The following is a 25,213-nucleotide window of genomic DNA, read 5'->3' on the forward strand; positions in this document are numbered from 1 at the left end:
ATAGCAAAATGCCTCAAAATAACAAAAGAGGAAGTCCTTGAATCAATGACCATACTAGCATGAAGGTTGAAGTTTGAAGATAATCAGAAGTTTAGATCTTTTGCATTAAGGCAATTCAAAAATGTATGAACTGCGATTCCTTCTCCCTCATCATCATCAATGCCCTGCAACTACAACTCGTCGTCTAATGGCGCATTTACCAATCCTGTCTCTAGAGATGTACCATCCATGTCATCATTGATCTAGGTATCATTCTATGGATCTACATCCCATTATGCTATTGGTCCCTGTAAATACTCTAATGCTTTCCTTGCAAGAAGATGAAGACTTCTATGCACATAAACTAGTTTTTCAGCTCTCCTAGAGATTAGCCTATTCCTCCTAATAGAGTGGATAAAACTATATGTGGACCTGTTCCTTTTTGCAGTTGAGGAACTAGCAACCTGAGATAGTAAACAAATAGCTAGAGTGTGTATTTCTGGAGTTTTGTCTCCATACACCCTCCACCATCCACTAGGACTTCTTTGTGCCATAACCCAACAAATCTTGCTTTGCAGCGTTAGAAAAATTGGGGCTACTAAACATCACAAAGTCAAGAAATTGTTCTCGAATTATGGCTGCTTTCTTTGGTGTATACATCTTTTGTAAAACATCAATAACCTTTGTTTTACCGCAGGATCTATTGGTGCAACTCTACCTTCCTTCTCCACATGTCACTTTGGATAAAGTGAATAAGTAGCCATGTGAAGAGGTGTGTTCAATTTGTTCCATCATTTTTCTATTAACATTTTAATTTCATTAAAAAATTGCAATGAATGGTCCCTCTGATGCATGAGGGACTTAATCTCCTCAATCATGTTTTCAATTGACTCCTGAAAGCCCTCCATCAGTGATCAAAACTCTTTGCATTTGCATTAGTAGGTGTCTCATCAGTGTCAAAGTTTGCATCCCATTAGGCATGCCATAACCCTGATGGAGGAGCTGGTCTATTTATACCCCTCTTGGCTTTGCTGGATCAGGTCATATCAGTCATTGAGTTTTTCAAGCTTGTCTTGTTTTGTCTTAAGGTCAAAGGTCCTAGGTCTAGGGTTTTGGTCATTTGTCTCAGCAAGGTCATGTCTTTGAAAGTCCTTGAGTGCCCAGCAAGCCAGAGGGAGGATTGTAAACATGTTTCTTTGATATTTTCATCATGTACAGTTCATTTTTAACCTTGGATTTAAAAACTCTGTTTTTAAAGCCAAGGTCATGTTAAATTTTTGTAAAAAGAATGAAATTCCAAAAAGTCTTCAAAAAGGCAGCAATAACCCTGGTCCCCTTGCCACAGTCCCTCAGATGATCTACCTGCAAAAAGAATCAAGTCAAAGCACTCAAAAAGTCAAATTCAGAATAAAGGAAACCAAAAAATCAGTGTTTTAAAAAGTGTCAAAAATAAACTTTATAAAGTGGGTTTATGGATGAAATTTTTTCAAATGAAGTTTATAAAGGTTCAACTTCCCACCTTTTACTCTTATTGTGCATCCCAACGATTGAAAGAGTGGTTTGAGAGAGTGATTGGCAAAAGGAGCAAAATCGCAGTGATTTCGGGTAGCAGAGTGGTGCGCGACCCGTTGAAGGAGGTGCGCGACCTGTTGGGCGGTGCGCGACCCGTCCAGAACCCCTCCACAGTGCAAAATTACTACGGGCGCGACCCGTTGGGAGGTGCGCGACCCGTTGGGAGGCCTGCGCGACCCGTTGAGCTGTTTGCCTCCAAACTTCAAACGAATTCCTCCATCTCCCTTCAACTCATCTCAATCGGTCGAGGTAGGCTCTTTACGCATGGTTTTTGAGATTGGTGATGGATGCAAGTCTTCATGCTATGATTTTAACCTCAAAACTTGCAAATGAATGGATTTATATGGCTGCAATGTTCATGCCCAAATTGTGTTAGGGTTTATGGTGTTTCAAGCTGTTTTTCCCTTTGATTGGTTTCCTTTCCTTTCCCTTTTGCCCACACTCATATGTACATTTCTTTTCCCCATGATTATTTTATAAATGAAATACAAATCCCCTTCCCATCCCTAAATCACTAAAACTAAAAACCCTACCCCTCCCAAAGCATCAAACACAAAACAAAGTGAAAACCCTAATTCCCCTCTACCATATGCATATGCAAGATAACAAAAACTGTTGGTAAAATGTCAACATGTGTGGTGTATGGTTTCCCTTTTGTTTTTCCCTATTAAACATGTATGCATATGTTCCCATGTTCACTTGTATGCATGTTTTTTCCCATATGCAATACTCTTTGCAAATGATTTCCCTATTACAAATATGTGTTCCTACATGAATATGATTTGCAAAGTTTCCCTTAAAAACTCCCTGTTATTTTTATGTATTCCCATTCCTGGTTAAAAAGTTCCCTCCCCTAACATTTCCCTCATGTTTGGTTCCCCTTGAAACAGCATAGATTTCAGTACTTTTTGCAGGCAGAGACAACAGTTTAGTTTGTCCACTTTGCTCCAAAACCATGTCAGAAACCGAAACTTATGAGCAAAGTGATGACCATTCATCCTCTACAGAGGTTGAGGAACAGAGGAGGCCTCGTAGAGGGGGTAAGGGAGGACATCATAAGCGGGAGGAGCCTACTTCTTTGGCAGAATTACAGGCCTGTCCTTTGGCAGTGAATTGCTTCCAGTACATGTCTTGCTATCAGTTTTGTGAGAGGATCTCTCAGATTCAGCATCATAGAGAGTTGGCCCGCTTGTTTGTCTTACACCTCCATGATGGACATGTCACTCTGGCAGGGGTGAACTTCACATTGACACCTGAGGTGATCTCACAGGCTACAGGGATACCAAATGTGGGTGAGGTGTGGCCTAAGCGCAGGTTGCTTGATTTTGTTCACTTTGAGCCCTATGTCCGGCCATCATTTGTGAGACTTTTGACGGGTGTTTTCCCATTCAGATTTCTCCGGAGTGAGTATGCTCCCCTCATGAGGCTTATTATGCATTATTTTACCTGTGAGGGCAGATTTTCACAGGTGTATTCATATCACATTCGCCTTTTGATGCATTTCACCCGAGTGAGGATGATGAACATCCCGGTCTTCTTGTTTCATAACATTCAGAGGATGGTGCCCATGTTGCAGAGGAAGACCCCGACCCAGCAGTGCAGGAGCCTTTGCCATTATGGTTTGATTCAGCTAGTAGTATTGCATCAGTTGACACAGCAGGGCATCTCATGGGAGGAGTTCATCTCTCGTGAGTTTTTCACAGTGCCACCTCAGCCACATCAGGAGGTCATTCATGAGGAGGGAGGACCATCTCAGCAACCTGATGCTCCCGTTACTCGACATGTCAGCTCCACTCCTTTGGTCACTTATCGGAAAGGCCCAAGGGCCTTATTTGCAGCAGCTAGGCGAGTACTATCTCCACAGCAGGTGGAAGGGGTCTCGCCTTCATCTTCAGCTCAGCGAGTGTTATCTCCACATCAGGTGGAAGGGGCCTCGCTTTCTTCATCAGCACAGGTACTGCAGAGGGGCAAAGAGCCCATGATTCATGAGGATCCGGTGATTGATCTCGAGGCTAGTTCTCCTAGCCAAGAGGCAAAGGAGATCATTCAACATCTTAGAGTTGAAAATGATGTTTTACAGAGGAGACTTGAGGGTGCCCAATGGACCATCACCTACCTGGAGCAGCGGAACACACAGCTAGAGGAGGAGAAGGCACTTGATGAGCTATGGAGGATTCGTAGCGACCGAGTCTTGAACCGTAGGAGGCCCGGTGATCCATTGCCTGCTGACCGAGAGTCATTGCTCATTCAGGAGAATGCCCACTTGGAGAGGCTGTTGGCTAAGGCCAACCAAGAGAAAAAGCTGCTGAGAAACATGAAGAATCACTATTGGGCAAGAATGCATGTTTGCAAGGCCAAAATGAAAATGTTCCAAAGGAGGTTGTCCGAGGCTCTTAGGCGGAAGAAGAAGACCAACCCACTCCGTATCTTGGCTGAGGCATCCCTCAAGGATCATGGCACTCACTAGCATCAGCTACAGCACAAATCCCAAAATTTTTTGAGAATTTTGGGTAATTTTGGTATTTTTGGGAAATTTACAGGTTTTGGCTTCTCAACGGGTCTCACCCCCGGTGAGACCCTTTGTCATCATAGCTCCGTTTTGCCAAAACTCAACATTTCTAGATTTGTCATACAAAGTTACACATGCCTATGGATGGACTTGAGTTTTTATGGAGTTTTGGGCCTCCAAAAGGTCAAAATACAGGCAAAATTTGACTTTCTGCCCCTTTTTTGAGTTGCAGAAGCAGTCTTGGGAGAATTGACTTTTGACTGGGCAAATGACTTCCAAATCCAAAAATTCTAGTTGGGTTGGAAAGTAGACTCAGAGACCTTTCCAACGAGCTATCCTGCACCTCATTCTGACACCGGGAAGGCCTCCAAACAGAGCTCCAAAGTGCGCGACCCGTTGAGGAAATGTGCGCGACCCATTGAGGAAATTGTGCCAGATTTGACCAAGTTCAGCCCAGAAAACACAATTTGGCCCCAGTTTGACTTTTTGAAGTGGATGGTGGTCCTCTTGGATGTAATTGTGACATTTTTTGGATACTTTTACTCTTGTTTAACTCTTTTAGAAGTTTCTTTCATGAAAAGGGTAAAAATTGAATGTATGCACTGGTTTCCAAGTTTATAGAGGCAAGTTGTTTTGACTGCCAATTTTGTAGTGCTTAGTTTAGAAATGGTTCAAACAGCTCCTAGGATAGTGAGCTCGACCCATGGAGGCAGGGAAAGAGGTTAGATCATCTATATTATGTACTTTCTTGCTCATTTTCATGGTTGGACTCTTGAAGGAGAAGCTATCATTGTATTATCACCTGTATCTCTGCAATTTTTGGCTAAGGAAGACCAGGGTTTTGCAGTCATCTTTGGGATTCTTGTGGACTCATGTGTTGATGGTGTGTTTCTCCATGTTATTGTAAGCTTTGTTATGTGATTCATTTCCTTTCTATACTGCTGCATATTAAACAAATGAAGTGATAAAGTTAGAATTCATGCTTGCCATGCTCTACTTTTAAATTTGTTTAATATCTATGTTTTCTACTGTCTAAAGAGAAATCAAATTCATTGTTTGCTCTCTTTAGCCTTCTTATCTTTCTTCCTAATCATCCACTTCAGCTAAAGACATCAATACAGGCTCCTACCTCGCCCCAAAGACCCCCCTGTAGAAACTGTGTCAAAACCCCGCACCCTAAATTGCAGCTCCTCAATTTGCCACCAAAAACCCCAAAAAACCCCCAAATCAACCTTTATAATCAGTTTACTAGCCTAATATCAGTGTTACATTGTTGGTCATCTCATCCTATTGAAAATCTACCGAGTTTGACCGGAGAGAGCCTTCTCCTGCCCCGTAGGGCTAGCTACGAGGCTGAATGGTTTGATGTAGCTTTGAGATTTGCCTTTCTCAGCCTGAGGTGAAATTTCAAGTGCTAACACCCTGTAAATACTCTAGTGCTTTCCTTGCAAGAAGATGAAGACTTCTATGCACATAAACTAGTTTTTCAGCTCTCCTAGAGATTAGCCTATTCCTCCTAATAGAGTGGATAAAACTATATGTGGACCTGTTCCTTTTTGCAGTTGAGGAACTAGCAACCTGAGATAGTAAACAAATAGCTAGAGTTTGTATTTCTGGAGTTTTGTCTCCATACACCCTCCACCATCCACTAGGACTTCTTTGTGCCATAACCCAACAAATCTTGCTTTGCAGCGTTAGAAAAATTGGGGCTACTAAACATCACAAAGTCAAGAAATTGTTCTCGAATTATGGCTGCTTTCTTTGGTGTATACATCTTTTGTAAAACATCAATAACCTTTGTTTTACCGCAGGATCTATTGGTGCAACTCTACCTTCCTTCTCCACATGTCACTTTGGATAAAGTGAATAAGTAGCCATGTGAAGAGGTGTGTTCAATTTGTTCCATCATTTTTCTATTAACATTTTAATTTCATTAAAAAATTGCAAAGAATGGTCCCTCTGATGCATGAGGGACTTAATCTCCTCAATCATGTTTTCAATTGACTCATATATTTCCCCAAGGTCAGAGGGTTCGTCAAACTTCTAGGTTGAAGTTCGAAATTCAACAAACCCCAAAGAAAACTTCAAATTCGTTCTGTTTTGATGAATGGTTTGACAAGGTTTTCCGCCATCATCTGCTTCCATGTGTTTTTGTGGGTTTATGTTCCTTTACAAGTTCTGCACATCTTCTCCATAATATCTTGCAAACTAGTTTCAACCTTTAGGCCTCATGTTTGTATTGTGGCGCTGCTAATTCGTTGCACTGGGCAATTGCGCATTCTTCCTTGTGGACCTGTGGCAATGTTTATGGTTTGTTGTTAGTGATTGCCACACCGTCCCAACTAACGAGTGTCTACTCATAGGCTATTGATCACAATTACAAGTTCTTATTTATGATTTTTAATTTTTTATTATTATACATTATTTAATATTATGCATATTCTTATTATGATCCTTTTTTTCTTATATTACTCTCTGTATATACACTTTATATTATATATAAAAATACCAATTTATTAGTGGATAAATTGTATATATCTTTTTTATAATTATAAATTAATAATAAAAATAAATAAATTATATAAAACAAAATTAATAAATTGTAATATAAAACATAACATAAATAAATATAAACATTAAATTATTATAAATTTTATAATGAAATATAACATGTGTGTGTGAAAGAAAAATGTATACAGTCTAACTTAAAGTCCAATCGTATTCGAATCTTATTGGGAAATTTGAACCTCAATCAAATTTAATTGTTGTCGAGCTCGAACTCGAACCTAAACCATGTGACCTAGGTCAGGGGAATTTGAATCCGCATACCTAATTAGCTCCACTATTGGACAGGTGAAAAGAGACAATGTATTTCACATCAACCCACCAATCATTATTCCAATAACATCTGCCTTAACCTTTTTTCCTTGATCCGTTTTTGATTCCCCCATGTAGACCACTCAAAACTAATAATAGTGGCTTTGAAGGCCTGCTGCACCTCTAGCATACGGTCAAGAAGAATAAAATAGGTCGCAGACCTTGTATTTGTTGGTTTCATGAACTGTTTTTTTGCATAAATCATGTAAATAGTTAGAGAAGCATGGTGGTTGGAGATGAACTTCTATGCCTTTCTTGCATCCAAAATATTGCAAGTGATCAATAAAATTTACCAATATCTTTAAGTTCATTATTCAAAGCGTGCACACAACAAGGAGTCCAAAATATATGTTTATGTCTACTTTGAATCGTTAACTCTGCAGAACTACAAACTGGTGCAGTGTTTGCGATAACCTGAACTACATTTGTAGGACCAATCTTTTCAATTGCATCCTTCAATACCTCAAATTGGAAAACTTGCATCCGTCATCTTTCCAATACAATCAATTTCCCTTGAGAAATAGGGCACGCTTGGAGAGGTGACTATGATGTTCAACAAAGGTCTTTGTTGAATATTTGTCCAACCATCCATGATGATTGAATACCCATAAGCAACCTTTAATTTTCTAAGGTCTTCCATCAATCCTTGCATCTTTGAGACCCCTCTATCTAACAAGCATGTCCTCATTTTATTGTAACTAGGTGGTTGAAAAGATGCGTTAGAAGCAATGACTTTCCTCATCATCTCTTTGTAAAGAGGAGAACATATGGTATTAAATGATTTTCTGTTAGCAAAGAAAAATTCGGCCACTGCATCCTCTGCCTTGAACTAATGTTACCAAAACCCTCAATTGAATCAACTTCATCATGCTCATTGGTTCTTGTTTGAGAGAACTCAATTGAGCTAGGAACTCTTGGGTTTTAAAAAATAACATAATTGTTCTCCTTTGCCTCTGCAAAAATAGTACACGTGTGGAACCCATGTGAAGTTTAGTTGTTTCAGCTCTTTTTTCCAATGTGTAGTTGCACATTATTTATTCCATCCCCTAGAATAGCCAATAAATGATGGTAAATTCTAGTCAAATGTCCCTGGGATAGTGGGATAGTGTCTGAAAAGTCCTTGAAATCAGCAAGGGATTGGATGAGAACAACTTGGATGCCCACGAGTCCCTAATGGCATCCCCACAAAATCCAAAACATTCTGAAGATGTTTGAAAATGTCCTTGGAACATGGTATTCAACGCTTTTTTTGGGGGGGTGGGGGGAGGGAGGTGCCACAAATGCAACATAGAAAAAAAAAGCATGTCGAATGGCAAACTAGTAGCTGAAAATATGAAAACATAGATTGTTGTAGTAGATTAATGACAATCATTAAAGAATCATCCATTTAGTATATAAATAACATCATTATCTACTAGTGTTCAACCATAGCATCAACCTTCAAGTATCAAACAAACTGTAATAGATAACCTCGACCATGAAATGAAACGCGACACGATGACCAAAGAGTTGTAACATGCAGTGAATGGTGTAGACTTCAGTTGTGATATAATGTTTACAAAGTAGGCCATAATAAAGATGAATAATTCTAAGTCCTAGAATCTAGAGTTTAAACTGAAAAAAGTCAAATGATTCTATTACCTACTAAGCTATCTTAATCCACTTGTTGCAACCAATTCTAAATTCTTCTCCCATGTCTAGTAGTGCAAGGAGTTATTTCAAGAGTGTACTCCCCTTTGAGCTGAGCTTTAAGATTGAGGGTGTCAGGGGGATGGGTGCTTTTCCGTAGCTAGGTTCTAGACCCCATATCGGGGATTGCCCTTTGATGGCCAAGCCTTAACTATTGACGCCATTTCTCCATTTTGGCATAGATTGGACCATTGGGTGTCATTTCAGTGATTTATGGAGCATCAATACACATAACTTTTCCTTTGGGTGAAGTCTTACTTTCACTTTAGATTTCCACATCCACATTCCCTTTTTCCCAAAAGTGAAGGTGGAGTGAAATTTTATTTATTTTGAATTGTACGTAATGGTTACATAACAATAGTAGTTATGATTGACCAAAGGGTGTCATCCCAATTATGTCTTTGAATGATTGTTTCTCTTTATAATTTTTATACATATTCCCTTATTCTTCCATCTTGGAAGGCACAAAAGGGAAGGGGTTAATATAAGTACTCTGCAAATTTATGCCTGGTTGTGTATTGCTTCATGCAACTCTGAGATTCTCCAAGAGTTTCATGCAACTCTCATTGTTACAGTGAATCATTGTAGGCTCCAGCTCCTAATCAAATAGTCCTGTAAGCAGTTTTTGAAGCCAAACTGCTTCATAACTAGCCAAACTGGTTTCCTTATACTCAACTTTTGCAGAATTGATTGTTACTAAAGTCTGCTTCTTGTTGAACCAAGAAATCACTGCAGACTCTAAACTGAAACAACAACCATAGGTGCTCTTCCTATCTGTATCACTCCTTGCCCAGTTTGAATTTGAATAACCTTGCAACCTCCCCTCATCTTCACCAAGGTACCTCAAATTATACTCCAATGTGTCATGCAAGTAGCTGAGCACATGCTTTTATGTGATCCAATGCACCTGCCTCGGATCCACAATGTACTAACTCAAGGTTTTCATAGCATAACAAATGTCTAGTTGAGTGTTGACCAGATACATCAATGAGCCAATCAACTGCCTGTATTGTCTAGAATCTACCAATTCTGACTCTAAAGAATTCACCTTCTTCGGGTTGGTCATTATTGGAGTAGCCGTAGATCTATTGTCCTCCATCCTGAATCTCTTCAAGATCTCCATTGCATACTTCCCCTGTCCAAGGAAGATCTCTTTCAATCTTTTTCAAACCTCAAGCCCTAGAAAGTAATTCATCATTCCAATGTCCTTGTGTTGCGAAGTCTGACTTGCATTCAATGATCAACTTCTTTGCCCCAGTAAAATTCAAATCATCCACACAGAGCACCAAGATAATGGACTCATATCCAACTAGTATGAAGTATAGGTTGGAATCTACCTACCTCTTGGTGAAGCCCATGCTTTGCATACAAATGTCTACCCTATAGTGCCATTCCCTCGGTGCTTGTTTGAGCCCATAAAAGGCTTTCTTAGGCTTTTTTTGTCATGAACCTCAAAACCCTTGTGGCTGCTCTACATATACTTCTTCCTTAATACTCTGTTGACGAATGTTGCCTTCACATCCATGTGGTGATCTTCCACCGCATCTTTGAAGCAAATAGATATCATTGCTTGGATAGAAGAGTGTGTGGAAATAGGAGTAAAATTCTCCTCGTAGTCTACTCCCAATTTTGAGAGAATCCACACGCCACAAATCTTGTCTTGTACTTTTCCACACTACCATTTGTTGTTTTGAACAACCACCTAGAAGTCAACACTGACTTCCTTACTAGTCTTGGTACAATCTCCTAGACATCATTCTTCATGATGGAGTTGTGCTCCTCCATCGTGGCATCTCTCCATACCTGTTGGTGGTCTTCTTCCTCAAAGTTGGAAGGCTCTAACTCTACGACGATGGTCATCAAAGGCATATATGTTAGAAACTTCTGTGGAGGTTTGTTGTCCCTGATGTGGTTTTGGGAGCCTTCACATGATCTCAAGCATCTCTTAAGGTATGCTCAAACCATCTTGGCCTTTTGTCTGATTTGGAGGGGTCTAACTGCCCCTCCTTCCTTGAAGATTTCCCCCTTGCACTAGAAATCTGTGAACTCTACTCACTTGTTGTATCCACTTGCTGTGTATCCTTCATCGAACTTGATGTCTTTGCTCACAAATGTCTTCCATTTTGCTAGTATAAAGATCCTGTATGCCTTTGACTCCTCACTTCATCCACAAAATTCCCTTCTCACTCGAGGGCTCCAACTTTGTCCTCTTCTCCAATAGACTAGACAACCAAAAATCCTGATATGTCCTATCTTAGTTCTCATCCCTGTGAATGCTTCCTTTAGGGTCTTGTCCTCCAAAATATTGTGAGGACTCTTGTTCTACAACTACATTGTTGTGTAGCATGCTTCTGCCCATAGAAACATTGGCAAACTTTGATCATGTATCAGGGCAAAACTGATGATGGATTTGTTCTTCTTCTCTGCAGCTCCATTCCGCTACAAGTTGTAGGAAATTGTCTTCTCCTTCTTGATTCTTGCATCCTTGCAAAAATCTTTGAACTCATTGGAGGTATACTCACCCCCTTTGCCAGAGATCAACACTTTGATCTTCTTCTCTGTCAAGTTCTACACCTAACCTTTGAACTCCTTGGATTGACTGAAGACCATATTTGGTCTTCATGAAGTAGATCTAAGTCTTCTTGGAGAAATCATCAATGAAGGTGACATAATAGGATGAAGGAATCCTTCATTGATATTACTGACATAGGCCCACAAACCAATGTTGCATGAAGGGGGGACGAGTCAGGGACATTTTTTGGAAGCGAAGCGTGTATATATATATATATTAAAAAAAACATCCAAAATACCAAGTTGGTTGTAGAATATATGAAAACATGCATTACATAAATCAAGATAGATATGGCAACAATTATACATCAATGATTAATTTTTGGAACATCAACCATCTATATCTAGATTCCTCTCCACTTGTCTAGCCTTTGCCTCTACTTCGATTCTCTAAGGATATTAGTCAACATTGCGCAATTTTGATTGACCTAATCCAAACCTTATAATGTGGTAGAGAAAGCTTAACATGCTTGATCAATGATTTTGACTTGAGTGAAGGGTACGTTTTTGCTAAGGCCATGACAAAGGAGTTCAACAATCAATACCACCAACACTAGGGTGCATATAGGGCTTAGTGCTCTTGATTAAATGCCAATCACATACCCTCACACATGATATAATCTAATGAAATGCCACAATCCCATTGATCCTAAAGTCTTGAAAACTATTAAGTTTGCTAAATTTTGAATGTGATGTGGAATTCTTTTTGCCCCATATGAAGTCTGATGAGGTTGGAAACACTCTCAAACTTCCTGAGTCATTTCATGGTAATGTTAAAAATTTAAGTAAAATGATGAAAATGAAAGATAAAGGAGAATGCCACTTTTACTTCAAGAATTTAAGACTACCATTAGGGAGCATCTAGGAAGTGTTTAGGGAGCATCAAGGGGGCACATTGGGAGTGTTCAAGAAGCATGGTTCTTCACATAACAATTTGAAAATTCCAAAATCAAACCATGGAACCGTGTGAGTGGTTTTTGGAATTATGGCGGAATCGTGGTTCGAATTTGTGGAAATGTGTCAGAACTGTCGTTCGGGCCTGTAGAACCGTGGTTTAGAATTGTCACGGTTCCAAAGGCTTAGGAACCATAAAAATAGGGCAAAATCGCAGTTCGGCCCGAGGATCGCTGACGGATTTGTCCGGGATGCGAATCTACCTCATAAACTGGGGGGGGGCGTGGTTCTTGCAACATTGCCACAAACATCATAATGTGTCAAATCCAAAATCCCTTTGGATTGAGTCTCATTGTTGGGAAACAAAGCCTTAAAAACTTGTCAAGCACCTCTACACACCCCTTGATGATCTAGATTAAACTCTGGAAGTCCATGTTTAAGATGTAACTAGTGTCAGTCTTCATAATTGTAATGATTTCATGTAATCCTTAAAAGAAAGAAAAGAAAAATATTTATTTAAAGAAGATTTTTTTTATTATTATATGTTTCTTTTCCATTGTAGGTCAAGCACCCGTTACATGCTTTAGGATTTGTTGAGTCATGTCAATGAGTCAAAGTCATAAGGTAAAGTCCCTTGGAGGGCTCTTGTATCAAGAAAAGAAAAATATTTTTGTGTAAATGTTAAGTCTAAAAGCCACCAAAAGGACAAGTCAGCGAACCCTTCAAGTCAACCTAGAAGAGGCCTAATTTTCCCTTCAAGAAGCCTATAAAAGAGAAGCTCGAGCTCATTATAAGTACACACAACACATTCAAGTTTTTGATCTGATCTGAACCAAGAAAGATGAGTGAAATAGCTAGAAGGCCAACGAAGAGAAAGGAAAGGACAAATTTTTTCTATTTTGGTATCTCTACAGTTCACACGTGTGAGATTCTTGAAGGAGACTAGGTTTTCTTCAGCACCGAATTTGCAGAGAAGTTGTTAAGGGTGGCTGGCTTGTCTTTTGGTGGTTGGTTTTGGGTCAAGGTCTTGGAAGTCTTCATTGAATTAATTCTATAAGGAAGAGTTTCTAGGTTTTCCCCTTGTGGGGTTTTTCCCTGGCTTGGAGCATATCTCTGGTGTTCCTCTTGTTCCTTTTGTGATCTTCTATGTGTTGATTTGGGGTAGCATCAGATGTGCTCTAGCCACGAAATTTTGTGGAGAGGTTGGGGCACATGAGATCTCCAATACGCAAAAAGGGTTTGGGCAGATTCTAAACAGATGAGAAGATATTAAAATAATTAATATTTTTAATGGAGTCCCTAAGTCTAAACTTAGGGAAAATAAAATATTAATGTGTATTAATATGAATCTATGTTAGAATGGTCCAAAAGACATGGATCAAGCCAGATCTAATCTTAGCCATTGATTAGGGACTTAATCTCGGCCGTTGAGATGTCAACAGGGAAGGTATAAGAGGAGGCTTGAGGGTCACTTGGAGAAACACACCAGAGTGATAAGTCATTCTATTCTCTAGAGAGGGGTTTGCTAAGAGAGATAGAATCAGTGATCGGGAGAGCAGCTGAGGGGCATTGAGTACAAAGAAACAGAGAAGGCAAAGATTGTGCTGGGAGAGCAGCGCAGCAGCCAAGGAGAGTGACACAGAGCCAGCAAGGGCTCATGCAGGGCCACGCAGAGGCAGCCAAGTGTTGCGCAGAGCACCAGAGAGGCCAGCGTGTCTGACGCAGAGGCCCATAAAGCTAATGCAGGGCCTCCTGGGGCTGACGCAGGGCCAACGTGAGATAGAGAGGGGCTGACGCACGCTGGGTTGTAGAGCAGTTTTGTGTTGAGGAGCTGCCAGAAGGATTTTCCGGAGTTTCAACCACGAGATTTCTCTCAAACTGTGAGGTATAGTGGCTAAGGAAATTCTCTGTTGGGTAGGCCAGTTTTGGCACCCAAATTGTACTCTGATATTGCTTAATAAGAAAACCCTCAGATAGCTGCATCGGTTTTCCCGCATTGGGTTTTTCCGGGGACATTGGTCCAAAAATAATGGTGTCATTTGGTGTGTTTGTTCTTGTTTCTTTTAGTTGCTGATCTATAATATGTTGAGCAATGCACTAGTGTTTATTTTCAGTATTTACTTTGTAAATAACTTGTTAAAGAAAAATAACAAGTAGGTAGGAATAAATAGAAAAAAGTGCATGAAGGGTTTCTAAAATAAGTAAAATTAGAAACTTCAACACTATGTTTGGCATTTTTCTTGATGATGAAAGAACATAATAACTTAGAAGAAGAACTAATAAAATATCACAAGAACTTGTCAATGCTGAAGAGAAATCAATTAAAAAACCCTAAACAATTTGCCCTAGATTTCTCTACATGAAATCAAAGCTAGGGTTTTAAAGAAGAGGGTAAAAAAGAAGATCAACTTGGCTCTATCTCATCTTAAGAAGAGAAAATACCCTAGACTGAGTTTGTGAAGGCAAGAATCAAATTTCTGGGCACCCTATCAATCCCTAATCACTGTAACAAGACCGCATGTTTTCTCAAGGAGAGTGAGGGCATAAAAACCACGTGCTTGAGGGACCGAAAGGCTAGTCAAGCAACCTATGGAAGGGAGCACATCCTGGTGAGGAAGCGAGGGTCTAAAGAGACCTTACAAGGTTTGAAACTTCCATCCAATATTCCGAATTTCTGTGTAACTTCAAATCTCTGGTATATTCTCATTGTAAATCAATGAATGTGTTAGAGTTTTGTTAAAGGACTATACTGAGTTTTGCAAGACAACAAAAGCCTATCTATTCACAATTCCAATAACCCTAGAAAAGAGTTAAATCTTCTGTCAAAGGTATGGAATTTTTAAGGGGTTGTTTTGTGCATAAGTGTTACACTGAAATTCCTAAAAGGAGAGCCACCGAAGGAGTTGAAATTCTGATCTTTGAGATCCTATGAATAAAGAGATCCAAGACCGAATTTATTGAGAGTATTGTTGGCTTCATTGGAGGGCTAATTTGAGCATGCGTCTTAATTAAAAGCCACTGTTAAATGAGTCGCAATTCAAGGAAGCACCGAAACCTATACTATACCCCTGTGCATATAAGAAACCCAAGATCGAGCTACATTCTATCCATTTTTGGGTGATCAATTTCATATTTAAAGGGTCATCTTACAAATTTGAAGCATTTTACACAATTTTATCAAGTAGATCTGAGTTGAAGGCCTAATTGGAAGGCTTGAAGGAGTCACTTCAGTAAGATCTGAGACCTCCTATTATTTTTGGGCATAAGTATACTTCAAAAGGACATAAGTTGGATCTTCATTCACTAGAAAAAGGAGTCGAGACTATTTTGATTCTGCGCATTAAGGAGACCTAGATTGTATTGGTTGAAAGCACATTATGCCTATTCATCAAGCTATAATAACCTTGTTCAAATTCGCTGACCTATGGAGTGGCATAGAAGATAAGAACCTGTGGTATGGGATCCACGAAGGTGTGAAGGTTATGTGCATACATAGGTGCAGTGATGAGATTGGCATACATATACGTGATCTGAGCCTAGACAATAGAAATCTGACCTTGTGACATCTATTCCGAGCATATAAATATGTATTATTTGAAGTATGAATAATATTTCTCCTCAAAGGCATACTCATAGTTATATATTGTGTTGAAGATCTCTTCTCCTACAGCAAGGACTTTCATCATTCAAAGTCTATCCTTCTATCACTTAAAGACAGTCAAGGAAAGCTACAACCAATGGAAGAGATCATCTTGCATTGATAATGATTAGTCCTTATCTCAAGAAGATTGGAGAGCAAGGATAATTGGAAAGATCTCTAGACAAGAATTTTTAAGATTCTATTGGTTGCATAACAATAAGAGTTGTCATAAAGGAAGGAAGAAAGAGCTTCTAAAGTTAAGGAGCCTAGAGACTATTGTGAAGAATCTAGAAGTTGGTAGATGCACCTTGAGTTGATGTACACTTGACATCCAATAGAAGACCTTGTAGCAACATCTATGATCGTGGAGAACAAAGGTACGCAATTGTAAGGTATGCATATTCTTTTGTCAAGGGTCTAACATGAAATGTTGTAGGGTTGGTCAATTGTATAGGGTTTGTTGTTGAAAGTTGATATTGGTATTGATATCTAGGTTTGAAAAACCCTAGATTGTAAATGTGAAACCCTAGCTATATGAAAACCCTAACTCTAATTCACTTGTTCCCTCATAGAAACCCTAACCCTTGATTTCGAGGGATTGTGAGAAATCTAGAACATGTTTCAAGTAGTGATTGATAAGGATGATTAGTTGAATATGACATCCCAAGATCTAGGGTTTGTACTTGAAAACTCTAGGATTCCATCCTTCTAAGATCCCATGGAAACCCTAAATTGTCAAGATTGACATCATGCTTTTGTTATCATATATTTTGCTTGGTTGTGCTTGTTAATAAGTGTTGCAGGTACATCATAAAGAAAGAAAAGGAAGATCCTATGGTAAGCACAATGAGAGGAGGGAAATATAAGGACCATGTAAATGGTAAACTTGGTAATCAAGTTGGATCCTTGGGTGCTTTGATATAAATATTCATGTATGAGAATATGGTTGCCTGATGAAGAAGATCGTCTAGAAAAATCCGTTATAGGAAAGCCTGATGCATTGATAGCAGTGATTTAGCACATGATAATAAAGAAGCTCTTGCAACAGCTAGCTAGTGAGGGTCACTCAAAGATTCTCCATTAAATGACTTCATGGGAAGATTTATTCACCTAGTGGAAAAAGGACCATGATGATATTGCAAACATTTTCTACTCTCTCAGATGTAGAGCAAGCTTCCTAGAAGTTTTCCAGTACAGTTGCAGCATGATGAAGCCTCATCATCAAGATGGGGAGCATTTTGAAGAAGACTAGATGACCAATTGAAGTAAAAGGTATGTATGTTTTGAGATTCTCCCTTGATTTAGTTAACTCATGTTTTCAGTTTGCAGGAAAAGCAAGTTGTTGGCATATGTTTGGACCTTTTTGGGCTCTTCCGCATGAAGACACGAGGACAGTGATCAACGTCTGATATGGTCTCGTAAAGTATGAAAAACTGCTGACTTGAGAGGGAGCTGCAGAAGCTCTGACACAATGAGCTTGATATGAAGATGACTCTACTTGTTTAGATGTTTGAAGGAAGACCATGATGAAGGATGTTGATGAAGACAAGACATGCCATTTTGTGAAGAAGCTATCTGATGATTCAAATATCCGATATGTTTCTGCTACCTAAGAAGATGCATGAACTGAGTAGCTGACTTTGGAACTTGGTCCAAAGGATTTGATGACATTGTAAACCATGCTGACAAGAAGAAGAACGTTGACAAGAAAAGTAGCAGGTTGTAGATAGTTGATTGGTCATGTCTTGGAAGATCACTTTCCTGATGTTCAAAGGGAGTGAAATTAAAGCTCTATGATGTTTGGTTCAGTTGATGAAGATTGGTGATATGGAAAGTGATGACTAGTCCCTACAAGAAGTTGTGAAAGAAGATGGCTCCATGATGTGCATAGAAGTTGAAGGAGGCCTACAAGCAGTTGATAGTACCATGATCTCCATGAAAGAATAGACAATTGATATTGGAAGCAAGTCCCTAGTTGAGAGGGAGCTTGGATACATTCCTTTCATGTGTAAAGGAATGAGTAGATCCTCCCTGGTTGAGAGGGAGAGATAGACACATCATTCTTGTCTTCACATTATGAAGAAAGAATGGAGGATTAGGTAAGCATCTGAATTCTAATACTATTTGGGGATTGGGTAAGCATCTGAATTCTTTTGAGGATTTGTAAATCCAAGACCGGAATGGTCCTAAAAGGACATACCTTTTGAACATTCGGATGGGGTATGTGCCTTTTGAGAGACAATGATGAGGGTGTCTGTAAATCATTGTCTCCCCAACATTGTGCTCTAGTCTAGTGGAGAGATAGAGTTGTTAGTCATTGCTATATGACAATGTTGGTTGATATGATGAGATGCACTAACATAAGCTAAAAAAATAGCTTATGAGATGGCTTACCAATCCGACTCTTCTTATGAGAACTCTTCAATGGAAACATTGTCCTTGTACCTGTTGTCAATTATGAATACCTCCCTAGTTAAGAGGGAGTGTTGAAGATGTAACTAGTGTCAGTCTTCATAATTGTAATGATGTCATTAATCATTAAAAAAAGAAAAGAAAAATATTTATTTAAATAAGAAAAATTATTTTATTATGGGTTTCTTGCCCATTGTAGGTCAAGCACCCATTGTGTGCTTTAGGATTTGTTGAGTCATGTCAAAGAGTCAAAGTCATAATGTAAAGTCCCTTGGAGGGCTCTTGTATCAAGAAAAGAAAAATATTTTTGTGTAAATGTTGAGTCTAAAAGCCACCAAAAGGACAAGTCAGCCAACCCTTTAAGTCAGCCTAAAAGAGGGCTGATTTGCCCTTCAAGAAGCCTATAAAAGAGAAGCTCGAGCTCATTAGAAGTACACACAACACAATCAAGTTTCTGATCTGATCTGTATTGAGAAAGCTAAGTGAAATTGTGAGGAGGGAAACTAAGAGAAAGGAAAGGACAATTTTTTTGTTTTAGTATCTCTATTGCTCACATGTGCGAGATTCTTGAAGGAGACTAGGTTTTCCTCATGACCAAATTTGCAGAGAAGTTGTTAAGGGTGGCTAACTTGTCTTTTGGTGGTTGGTTTTGGGTCAAGGTCTTGGAAGTCTTCATTGAATTGATTCTATAAGGAAGATTTTTTGGGTTCCCCCTTGTAGGGTTTTGCCTTGGCTTGGAGCCTATCTCTAATTTTCCTCTTGTTGCTTTTGTGATCTTCTATGTTTGGCATTTTTCTTGATGATGAAAGAACATAATAATCTAGAAGAAGATCTAATAAAATATCACAAGAACTTGTCAATGCTAAAGAGAAATCAATTGTAAAAACCCTAAATAGTTTGCCCTACATTTCTCAACAGTCCAATGACCATCTGTCTCAATATGGGTAGTGCCCTGTGATGTAGATGCCCCATCCTTCTATGCCAAATTTCACACAGGCTCTCAATGTCATGCACCAATGCCTGAATAGTCTTCTGTAGCCTATATATGTTGTCTTCCCTTACTCTAATCCTCACAGTTGTGTCTGGATTAGCTCCCTCTAGGCATATGAACACCTGCCTTTTCTGGAAGGTAATTGCATAACCTTTGTCCTCCATGTCTGAGATGGACAACAAGCTCTTCTTCAGACTAGGCACATACACCAACTCCTAAGAATTAAACGATCCTCTTGACTCAAGCTGTAATTACACCATCCCTTGTCCCCTTACTGCACACTTGGCATCATTTCCAAGCTCCACATTGATCCCTGAGTTATCCTCTAAAAGTTGAATGAACAACTCTTGTGCTTTAGTCACGTGGCGAGAGGCACCATTGTCCAGGGACCAAGCACTCCTGACAATAGTGTTGGTAGAAAGGCACAAAACAAGGGAAAATTTGTTCTCGAACTTTGTTGCAATTTCACTCAGTTTGGTCTTTGCTGTTGTTGTTAGCTACCGTGTCTTCCCTTTTCTTTCTTCTTCTCCTGAAATTGAGAAGCATAATGACCTTGCTTATACCAAACAAAGCACTTGATCTTGCTCATGTCTTTCTTTTGTCTAGGCTGATGTCCTTCTCCTTCACTGTTACCATTCTTGGTGAAAACTTTCCCTTCTTCTTCTTTGTCTTGCTAATGAGGGCCAAGTTTTCATCACCACCTCCTTGCGTGTTGGCTTTGGAATCTGTTATGAATATAATTCATATAAAAATAATAAATAAAAATAAAAATATAATAAAAAAAAATTAATTAACTAATGGTTAGTTAGTTAGTAATGAAGAGGCATGTCTTAGAGACATGACCATTCATGAAATGGCACCTGCCTAGGGTATATAAGCAGACCCTCATTCTCATTTGTAATCATCTCATATCTTACATCAATTCAATATACAGTTACATGTCTTACAATGGACATTTACGTCTTTGAAGTATTTTGAAGATTTCTGTTGCGTATACGACTTTTGGTCATTACATTGGTTTCAGAGCCACGTTCTCTAATCCAAGCTTTTGGCCATTAAAATCTCCGTCAACCTTCTTGTCATGCAATTGAAGCATTTTGCTCAGAGTTTGGAGATTCTCTGTCACCATTTAGGCCTTTGGCCCCCCTAAAAAATAAAATAATAACAATAGAAAAAAGAGGGCCTTTGGCCATTTGAAATTTCAATGATTCTAGTAAAAAAATATAGTCTGATGTAGATTTTGATGGAGAACATTCATATAAAGGTTATACATTATTGATAAAAAGTGCATGATAAAGTCAAAAGGGAATCTTTCCAAATATCTTTAAAACTATACGTAAGAGAAGGAAGAGTAGATAAGATTATCTTGATTCTTCATTAAGTGGTTTACAAGCTCGTGGTTTTAGCAACCCATGGTAATTGCCCATGGTATTTTCAAGGTAAAATAAGAAAAAAAGGAATACAAAATCTCTTTATGTGAATGGTAAGTTTTACTTTTTACGTGGAGAAAATTAACCGAGTCAAAGGCACATAAGTGGACATATATTTTATATTATACCCCAAAGAGGTGAATAGCCATGTTTCACTAGGGTTGTAACTTTTCAAAAAGCAAAAAAAAAAGATTATAAATATATATAGAAAAAAAGTTTATAAAAAAAATTAAATTACCAAGGAAGGTTATCAAGTCAAGAAAAATGGAGCCTAATTTGAAAATAATGAAGGAAGTAGTCAAGACGAGTCCCATACAACAATCACTATTTTGGACTAAATGTCCAAGTTGTCTAGATGACATTAGGTATACATATATTCAAAAAAAGGGCAATTTACGTTGTCCAAAGTGTGGAAGATTATTTAGTACAAAAGAACATCAAGACAATGAGCAGATGCAAATAAAACGTTTAAAGGAAGAAATCACAAAACTTCAACAAAGAATGAAGCACCTGAGAAGAAATATAAAGATCTCGAAGATCAGTTTCAAGAAATCTCAACAAAAGCAACGAAGAAATTTGGCGTCTAAGAAAGCAACGAAGAAGCAATGAAGAAAAATTACTTTCACAGATAAAAAATTCTAAGGTTAAGAAACAAAGACTGAAACAAGAAAATGAAAGTTCTGATAAGGAACTAAAGGAGTATTTATTAGAAAAAGAAAAATAAAATATGTGCCTAAAAACCCTTCATAAAAAATTATTAGATCAAATAAAAAATTTAAAAGATAAAGAGAAATATACTAAGGACAAAGTCAACGATTCAGAAAATGGTGAACTTTCACGTCTAAGGAATCATAACCAAGCCTTACACAAATAAAAAAGCTTAAAAATGACAAGAAGTCACTAAATGACAAGTTATAAAAACGTCAAAATGAAGTATTGAAGTCGTCAATCGTTTCAGTGTAAGTTGAAGATAAAGGAGTAAATACTGATCGTGTCAATATCACAAGTAAAGAAGAAGAGAAATCTAGAGAAGTTAAAACATATTTAGAAGTTGTAGTTCAAACGATAAACATTCCAAATGAAGATTTAGTAGCCAACTCAACAACAACAACACCTGAAGGAAATCAGGAAGCTGCCAAAATGATAAAGGAAAGTCCAACCAAAAGAACTATTTATTGACATCCGAATCACAAGAGCAGACTTTCCAATCAATCTACCTACTAGTATCACACAAAGCATAAATGACAAATTTGTGTTCCCAAGAATAATGAAGTTTGCAGAATCTAGTCCTACAATAACTATTCATCATAAATTTTCAGAGATCAAAAGATTCCACAGAAGATTAATCTAGGATGGTCCAATTTGTTCTTAGTATGACAATTTTGTCTATCACTCAGAGCATCATATCATCTTGTAACAACAAAGATGACAGTTCCGCGACGAGCAGAAAAAAGAGATCCAACCTTTCATCAGTAAGCTTTGAGGACAAAGCTTCTTGAAGAGAGAGACAATGCTATGAATATAATTCATATAAAAATAATAAATATAAATATAAATATAAAAATAATAAATAATAATTAATTAAGTAATGGTTAGTTAGTTAGTAATGAAGAGGCATGTATTAGAGACATGACCATTCATGAAAGGGAACCTGCCTAGAGTATGTAAGCTGGCCCTCATTCTCACTTGTAATCATCTCATATCTTACATTAATTCAATATACAATATTCAATATATAGTTACATGCCTTACAATGGACACTTACGTCTTTGAAGTATTTTAAAGATTTTCGTTGCGTATATGACTCTTGGTCGTTACAAAATCCTCTCGAGTTTCCTACCGAATGCGGTCATCCCATGGTCTCTGCCAGTCTGGAATGTTCTTGCGGGCCCAAATCCCCTTCACAAACAGTTCTTGAGGATTGGTGAAACCATTTAGAGCTACATTCACTAGTTTTGCATTCACGATCTTTTGTCCAATTGCTACAAGTTGATCACGGATCTATGTGATCCTCATAAGGTAACTGATAACATCGCTGGATTTGGTCATCCGACACTTTTGAAGATTGTTCTTTAGAACCATCTTCCAGTTCAGATTGTCAATCTGGAAAAGACCAACAAGGGCACCAAACATGTTCTTGGTTGTGGTCTTTTCTTCCATATGCGGGATCAGTTGATCTTTCACAACATCTAATATAATCCTCTATCCTCTGACGTCCTTCTTGTCTTGCGCTTCCTGATTTGTAGGATTTGGTTGCATTGGAAGGACCTTCTCCACATTTGTTCACGAGTCTTTCTCTTTTAAGAGCAGTGCGACTCTTGCCTTCCAAGACAAGAAATTCAAAGCCCTATCTAGTCTGTCCTTGAACTTGAGATCACTTCTTGACATGGTTGTCGTGTTTAATCCTTCAACCACTTCGTAAATCTGATGTTGAGACTTTCGAATCTAATAGATTTGCCCTCAACAATTTTGGATGTGCTTTTCTCTGTGAAGCCTAAGTTCCAATACCATGTTTATCTTTGAAAACCAATGCGTAGGTAAATAGATCTAGATTCACACTATTGGAATTCCTGAACCAAATAAAGCAACAAAAAAACTTTAAAAAGCAAGAAAAGGCAGAAAAAAACAAATCTCATGCATGCACAATTTTTCTGCTCTTAAACATTAGTTCATCATTCAAATAACTTTCAAACTTACAAGAGCTCCCATCTTAGGAAAATGGCATTGAGAAAAGATACAAACGAAGCCTAGTGAACATGAATTTCCAACCCTGAGAAGTTTTTCTGGGATCACCTCTGTGCTAGACTGTATGGTTTGTACGGCCTGCAAATTAATGGCTGCCCTCTCCTTTGTTGTTGTTGCAATTTTTTATCCTTGCCTAGAAATTTAAAAGGTCCTTGTTTTGATTTTCTCTCTCTTTCTCAAAATCCTTTTTGGGGTTTTACCCAGTCATACAAACTTGGACACTTTGCTTTTGTGGAAGTACCTGTCAAAGCTACAATTATCAACTATACGACCCTGTATCACTGATTTGTATAGCTTCCTATATGGCCAATTTGTATGACTGGGTAAAACCCCTGTGCCTTGACTTCTCCAGCTACTATATGTACAACATCTATGCTGAGACTGTATGGCCCTTGTTGGGTTGATCTCCTCATCTGCATATAGCCTTATACGACTATCTTGAAATCATAAAGCTGCTCTAGGGATCTTGGCTGAGTATGCCTCCCTTAAGATTTACTGCACTATCTTTCTTCTCTACCATGTTTTGCACACTGAGTGAACTCCTTTGTCTCTCTGTGCAATTGAGTTATTGTGTCATTTCCTTCTATCCTGTCTTGCCTTTATTATTTTGAGTTGATGACTAAGTCTCCATAGCCATAATCACTCATTGAGATCAACGATTGAATTTAAATCCCAATCTCATTAGAGATCATTGGTGGAGATTGTTGCGGACAATGTGTGTAGACAATATTTATATAAATGTATTGATATATTTTTAATGAATATTTGAATGGATGTTGATTTACATTAGGCTCCCCTGTATAAATACTAGGTGGATGCCTAGTTTACATGAAGAGGCGTGTCCTTTAAAATAGGGAACATCCATATATTTTCCTAACTAATTATGCTTGTTACATTACTACCCCCTTTAAAAAATTGCTTTGTCCTGAAAGCAAAGGTAATGTGGAGTATTTTTGGCGAAAAAATTGTGTCTCCCATGATGAATCTTCTTTAGAAGGTTTTTTCTTTTGATAAGGTATTCTTTGATGGTTTTGGAATGTAACACTTTTTTCGCTTCTCAATCACTGTAATACCACTGTTGCAGACAATGTGTGTAGACAATATTTACGTATTGATATTATTAATGAATATTTGAATAGATGTTGAGTTACAGTGAAGGCTCCCCTATATGAATACTAGGTGGGTTCCTGGCTTACATGAAGAGGCGTGTTCATTAAAATAGGGCACTTCCATATATTTTCCTAACTAATTATGTTTGTTACGGAGATGTTGATGTTTGTAGCTTGGGTGGGTACTTCTCCACAGGCCTAAGTTTCTAGATGTGCAAAAGTCGCCCATGATCTCCTTAGAACACTTGCTCTAGTGTGAGCAAGTTGAATTTGTAGCTTAGCCCAGGTTAGACTTAGGAAAAACACATAATTATTATGTTGGCTTATTAAGATAAAGTAAACTTAGGAAAAGTAAATTATTTACTTTAGTGATTATGTTTTAATCTCAGCTCTTAATCTCAAGTAAGGTGAGATCTAATCTCAGTCATCAATCACTTTGGAGCTAAGGGTTAGGCATTTAGCTCAACGAAAAGTTCTAAAAGCAAGGCTAAGGAGAGCGAGAAGACACACCATTCGACAACACAAGATTGAGAAAGACATCTTAGGGAGTGTGTTGGGTCCAAGAAAGGGGGCAACAAGGAGCTAGATCAGCCAAGAAGGGTTTGATCAATCGGATCAGATCTAGTTGTTGTATATATTTCCTCAGTTGGGCCATTTTCCCAAGACGAGAGCCCAAGTAAGTTATGAAAGTTAATGAAGAATATGATTGCGTAGAACTTGTTGTCATTGTGATTGAAATTGGCATATTTTATTTCCGTTGAATTCATTAATGTTAGGATTCTAGTTATGCAATTA

General features: G+C 38.3%; 1 protein-coding gene across 1 annotated transcript in view; it reads left to right on the forward strand.

Moving 5' to 3' along the window:
* LOC149214255 (neutral ceramidase 2-like) overlaps window positions 1-25,213 on the forward strand; it is a 233,707-nt gene that overhangs the window by 206,885 nt on the left and 1,609 nt on the right. The window lies entirely within an intron of this gene.

Source organism: Pinus tabuliformis, chromosome 1_1, assembly GCF_031772625.1.
Source record: "Pinus tabuliformis cultivar Carrire ecotype Pingquan chromosome 1_1, CPIR1, whole genome shotgun sequence".
Classification (NCBI taxonomy): domain Eukaryota; kingdom Viridiplantae; phylum Streptophyta; class Pinopsida; order Pinales; family Pinaceae; genus Pinus; species Pinus tabuliformis.